Source organism: Cebus imitator, unplaced genomic scaffold (genome assembly GCF_001604975.1).
Source record: "Cebus imitator isolate Cc_AM_T3 unplaced genomic scaffold, Cebus_imitator-1.0 Scaffold49, whole genome shotgun sequence".
In the NCBI taxonomy this organism is placed as follows: Eukaryota; Metazoa; Chordata; class Mammalia; order Primates; family Cebidae; genus Cebus; species Cebus imitator.
The window spans coordinates 289,265-296,231 of record NW_016107364.1 but is presented as its reverse complement, the minus strand read 5'-3'; positions in this window follow the sequence as shown (position 1 = coordinate 296,231).

The window sequence follows — 6,967 nt, the reverse complement described above, 5'->3', positions numbered from 1 at the left end:
TTTTGGGGAAGACTTTTTTATTTGAAAATCCAGTTTCATGCAGACAGGTGGTAATATAGCACAATGTTGCACAGGGCCTATTTTGCCGGATGTGGGAAATTATGCTCTAGTTTTGCTCAGAATTTGATCAAGTCATTACTTGAAAAAGCTAGATTTAAATCTTTTTCACTCACACATATTTCCTTATTCGGTGTTCTGTTTCTTAACAACTTAGCAGCACAGAAGCTGTGCTGTTAAATAGATGGAAAATCCAGACACAATACCAGTTAAAGAAGGAAAATAATCATTTAGAATGGATTGAAGTCTAGACACGTGAAACATTATGTAATTTTTTATTGAATCACCAGTCTTGAGATTGTGCCCTGAGAAGTTAACCAATGTGAGAAAGCAACTAATTTTACCCTTTTCTGCATTTGAGTGTGGGTGGGGTGCGTATTAGTCAGACAACATATTTGTATTTGTGATTTTACTGTTGCTGGATGCTTGCATTTCCTGTTTCCTGTTCTCTCCATGGAATCCTATTCCTTTTGCCTTGTTGCATCATAACCTCTATTTTGCAGATAGCAACTCACTTTTCACTTCCTCAGGGATGACTTTCTTGCTCTTCCCTGTCAGGGCAAATTCTCTGTTATATGATCTCCTTCATAGCATCTTGTCATCGTTGTAATTTTATGCTTTATTTAGTTAGTTATATGATTAGTGTCAGTCTCACCTACTAGCCCCTTTCTACTTAGGGTGTGGCCAGTGTGTGGCATCACTGAAGTCACCTGGGGGAAAGCAGAATATTGATCTCAGACCTAATCAATAGCATTGTAACAGCATTCACATCCACGGGGATGCAAAACATACATGAAAATTTGAGAAGAATTGCACTAGACTCTAAGCTTCATGAGGCTATGGACTGCCAAATCCCCGGTGCTAATTGCTATGTTAGAAATTTGTTTACTGAATAAATTCCTTTATTAAATTAATACATGTAAAATGTACAAGAAGCACATGGGCTCACTGAAAAATTAAAATATAGTCCAGCTAAGCATGATTCTTCCCAAAATTTCGCATTTGTTCATTCAACAAATATTTGATTAATACAAATCATAAACCAGGAATAATATTAATAGGTGCTTGCAGTATGTTTTTAAATTAAATTATTATCTAACGCTTCTTAATGGATAAGTAATAATATCTGCCAAAAGTTCAAGAAAAGTGTATTAGAGAACAATCTAAATTTGGCCAATCAACTATTTCTACTAATTTGAAAAGACTATCAGAATATAATTTTAGAAGTAAAACATCTCAACTTATTTTTTAGAAGAATGACATTAACTGAGAATATGGTTTACGGACCATCCTTCTAAACTGAGATTATGACTATAGTAGCAGTCACAGTGAATGTATTTGTCTTGATGTCTTCAATCTGGCGAATGGTGCCAGAAGTAGGGCATGAGTTACAGAGGAGAAGGGCAGATACTTGCTTCTTTGTAACGAAGTAAGGCATGAGTTATAGAGGAAGATAAGATAAAATAATCAGGGAAAAATTCTCTAAATTTAAATTAAAATATAAATTCTTCAATTTAACTTATGAATCGTATTTAAAATATCTATCAGTTTTCTTCAATCTGTTATTGGGAACAGTGCAATACCTGTAATTTCCTTCAAATTACTAAGTCTTTTTATTTTTATTTTTATTTTTGAGACTGAGTTTTGCTCTTGTTGCCCAGGCTGGAATGAAATGGTGCCTCAGCTCCCTGCAACTTCCGCATCCCAGATTCAAGTGATTCTCCTTCTTCAGCCTCCCAAGTAGCTGAGATTACAGGCGCCCACCACTGGGCCTGGCCAATTTTTGTATTTTTGGTAGAGATGGGATTTCATCATGCTGGCCAGGCTGGTCTCCAACTCCTGATCTCAGGTGATCCACCCGCCTCAGCCTCCCAAAGTGCTGGTATTACAGGCATGAGCCACCATGCCAGGCCTCAAATTACTAAGTCTTTTAACTTCTGAATTGTGAGTAGGTCTCAAAGGTCACAGTTTAGAAAGCAGACCACAGTATATATGATGAAGATCAATACACTTCTATGGGCTTCATTTGCACATATGCAATGTAATACCATTGGTATGCAAAATATACTATCAAATACTATTTGATGGATATAGGAATTTTTAGCTTTAATTAAGCCGGAGTACAGCAAACTTTTCTAAATTTATTCCATAAACTTATGTAATTAGGTTTTCTCTTCATAGAAACGGACATGCCGTACAACTTCAAAACTGTATGTTCAACCATTTATCATTGCCAGAAATGTAAGGTTTCCTCAAAGGATCTCATTAAAGTTCTGGACATTTACTCTTTTGATATGATACAGACTCTGAGATCACAGGGGGTATGAATATGTCTGATAAAGATTCTAAAAATATTTCAACTGTTTGATATCATTTTGAAGAGTCCAGTTTTAGTTAGCTGAGAACACAGATTACTAAAACTACTTGAAAGAAAATACTGATTACTCTAATGAGCTCGATTCATTAATTCTTCATTACATTTTTACACTTAAATCCTGGTAACATATTTTTTTTTCCTATGAAGGTGAGTAAATACAGAAAAAAATATCCTCATATGATTCATAAGATCATGTTTAGTGAAACTGTAACCATTTTAACTGGATTATTGTTTTACTGAAGAAAACTCTATCAGACTCAATGTAATTTAAATTAAAGTCAATTTTTAATTTTTTTAATTTTTAATTTTTATTCCATTTTAAGTTTTGGGGTACATGTGAAGAACATGCAAGATTGTTGCATAGGTACACACAGCAGTATGATTTGCTGCCTTCCTCCCCTTCACTCATATCTGGCATTTCTCCCCATGCTATCACTCTCCAACTCCTCACCCCTGCTGTCCCTCCCCTATTTCCCCCCAACAGACCCCAGTGTGTAATGCTCCCCTACCCGTGTCCATGCGTTCTCATTTTTCAACACCTGCCTGTGAGTGAGAACATGCGGTGTTTGTTTTTCTGCTTTTGTGTCAGTTTGCTGAGAATGATGGTTTCCAGGTTCATCCATGTCCCTACAGAGGACACGAATTCATCATTTTTGATGGCTTCATAATATTCCATGGTGTATATGTGCCACATTTTCCCTGTCCAGTCTATCATCGATGGGCATTTGGGTTGGTTCCAGGTCTTTGTTATTGTAAACAGTGCTGCAATGAACATTCGTGTGCATGTGTCCTTACAGTAGAACGATTTATAATCCTAAAGTCAATTTTTAAAATTATTAAATGTATCCCACTTTAGAAAGTATACATCTTTAAAAGAAAGAGGCTCTCTGGAGATTTATTTGGATGCTATTTTCATATTTCACTGCAACTGGTGCATTCTCTACTGTCTTTCTTTTTCATCTTACCTACAAGATCTAGTAAAGCTCTAGTTTTCATGGCTTAACTCATGTTAATTATTCAAACTAAAATTCTATCTCTAATTGTCTCTGTTGATTTAAACTACATGTTTCACAATTCACCTTCCACTCTACTATGAGCTTTCCTTTTCTGATTTAACAATAATTGTCTAGAAAATTTATCTGCTATTTAATAGCAATTAAACCAATAAATATTTATTAAATGCCTACTAGTTATATGTTTTCACTAACTTCTCTATGGAATATCTGCGTGATAGAATAAGAAAATAATTAATATAACTTTATATGTAAGAACGCAGTTTTCTGTTAGGTCCAGATTTTCAATACTAGAATTCCCACTTAATTCAATATTAGGATGAGCTAAAGTACTCCACACATATGGAGATAAAAGGAAATGCTGTTTTTATGTTGTTCTGCTGCATCAAATACCCTAGAAATCCTAACCAAGCAGGACTATTAGCTTCTGTTTCTTCTCAATGAGACTTAGAGTTTTATGAACTTCATCAGTGCTGAGATTTGAACTGGTGTTTCTCTGAGTCCATGAGCCCTTTTTAAATGTACTATGCTGCCGTTCTTTTAAAGATAAAATGTTGGTAACTATATATGACTTACTTCAGTAGTCTCATTGTTCTTCAAAAAATATACAATTTTTCCAAAGTTTAAAGTGTCATGCAATTTAATTAATTCATTTATTCATATTTTTTTCTATTATTCTACAAGCATGCAATCCTGAGACATTATGTTTTCTTATCATTCATTATTATTTCTTCCCATTCAAACCTCGTTCTTCTTGGTGGATGCAAATGGACCCATCTTAACATAGACAGTGGAGATTCATCACTGATGCCTCCCTTTTCCTCACCTCTCCCTCTAATCAATCTCCATTTTTAAAAAATTCTTGGAATACTCTTGTTTTGACTAGATATAATTTCTCATAGCAGTCTCAATTTAACCCCATTGGCCCCAATACATGGGGCTCGTCCTCATCTGTTACCCTGGTTCATTTCATATCTATCCTCCCATTGAGTGCACTCAGCTGGAATTTTCTTCAGCGGTGTATGCTTAGTGAATGGCATCACTAACACCTGGCATCTGACATAGAGTGAGTGTCCAGTGACTATTTGTTGACTAAATGGCTGGTGAACAAGTTGACTTTACAGCCATATTCTTATAGTTAATATTTCTTTGTTCCTATATGCCATTAAGAATAACTCACAGATAAATTATGCAGTTTTAAAGACATGTGGCATATAAAGTAAATTAATAATTTTCTTACCTATGCTTTAACAATATGTTTCAAACTTTTAGAGACAATGGTTCAGTTTTCCTCTTTACTAAATTCAATATAGAGAAGGCACCTTAATTTTTATTTTCACTCACTATTTATCATTCCAGATTTCATTTATTCCCTAGAAATATTGCCTATGAACTTAGTTTTTGAAAACTAACTTTTTATAGCTACCATTCTTTCAAATCCTATCACCCACTCATGAAATAAGATTGTTTCTCTCCTTTAGTTTTTCCTGTCATAGCTGTCAGATTATTATTCATCAATCAGGACTTTCGTTAATCACTTCACTCGAGCCCCTGAATGGTTTATGTAATTTATCCATTCCTGTCTAAAATTTCCAGGTAATAATCGTATTCTCTATTATATTATTTCATCATTCTATATCTAGTATAGAAATGAATTTTAAATGGACTGACTCTTATATGCTAGACCTTATACTCTTTTTCTCTCTTTATTCAGCCCGTTCTTTATTCTGGCATCTTCATTTCCTTCTGCCAGCTTACAATCTAGCAGAAGTTGGAGCTTCTCAATGAAGCTTTTCTGATTATGCTTACATATGAATTGTTTTTCCCAGCTCTGATTTCCAGGAACTTATTCCCTTGAGTATATACTGCTTTGGACTGCTAGAGTCTTGGCTGTACTGCTTATCACACGTGTGGCATTGGGAAAGGGATTTGACTTCCTTTGTGTCTCAGTTTAAACATGCATGAAGCGGGCAAAGGTAACAGACTCTACCTCAGTCGTGCAGATTAAACAAGTTAATACACATAAAGCCTGCCACATATTATGTGTTCAATAGCAATTGTCTTACATTCTTATAATTATTCTGCAAATGATTCTAACATGTTAGCCTGGCAATGTTACCGTGTTGGCATTTCATAGACTCATGAAGTGTAGTCTTGTAAGCACAAGCTGAACTTGGAGTCATCTAAATCAGTGGAAAGGGCTGGGTCACAGAGGAAAGCTTCAACACTCTTGAGACGAATGCAGGGATTACACAAAATATTAAATCAGCATTTTAACCTATGGGTTTTAAGGTAGAGAGCTAGGAAAAAACCTGGAAAAATAAGTAAGTTATAGATCTTCGCAATCTCAGGACCAAAAAGGCTCGTGTGGGAACTGTTGCTCCAGGGGTTTTCTTCATTCTTTGTGGTTTTCTCACATATTTCTCAAGGTAGAGCGGCCCAGTCCCCTATGACATAAAATCTTCAACTAGAGAAAAAACCTCCCTTTCCAGTCCATAGTTGATGTATCTAAAAACAGGCCATGGTTTCTCAGCCCGTTTGAACATCCACAGGAGTGTCTAAGTTCTGTGACAATCTAAAGAAGTTCAGAATTAAAGAAAAGCAGTCCCATTTTGCCAACTTTATCAACCCATTGATTTCTCCTGTAAACAGAGCAGGATGGTGTTCTGTTCGGAGCACTGTGGTAATTAACTCCAAGTAAGTTCAGCGGTTTGTGGCAGGCAGAGGATGGCGTGGGACCTGGGTGTGGATATGCCCAAGAGGGTGCTGCACCTGCTGGGGCTTGGAGGAGGCACACAGCATATTTGCACTAGTGATAGACGTGCTACCCCAAACTAAACACACACATTGCTGACTGCACCACAAAGGCAAAATTATCTTAGCCTGAAAGCAGCCTGGCTATTTATCTGTGTCAGCAAAGAAATAGCTTCACCTCAAAGCTCTGTGAAGAACCTTGAAGGAAGTTTTCTTAGCTCTTATTTCTGTAATTATTTTTCACAGAAGGGAATCCAACCCACTACTGTTGTCTTTGTTCATCCCACACTTGCTCAGTAATTATCCGCAACCACTTTACAACTTACTGCTTTCTGCTCTCCTTGGTAACCTTATCTTCCCTTCACATTCCTGGTGTCAATGAGGCACAGAGAGTCAAATTGTGTTATTTACTATTCACGTGAGGCTGGGAAAGTTTTCTGGACATCTGTGTGCCTAAGTTCTACTTACGAGAGGCATTGTTCTGCAGAGTTTAGAAGATCGTTGAGAGCACTAGCACAATACTGAGTAAATGACAACTTTTGGCATTGCAAAATAAGATTCCTGCTACACAAATGTTAATGGTCATACAAAGATCATTTAGCACCCTACCCATGCAATTGTCTCTCTCAACTCTAGAAAAATTTACTTATAATCACCAGCTAAGCTCTACAAATATATACTGGACATTGTCATATATAATAAAACACTTCAAAAATATGTGATTGCCAAAACAAATTGCATATTTAGGTTTTGAGAAAAGCTGTAT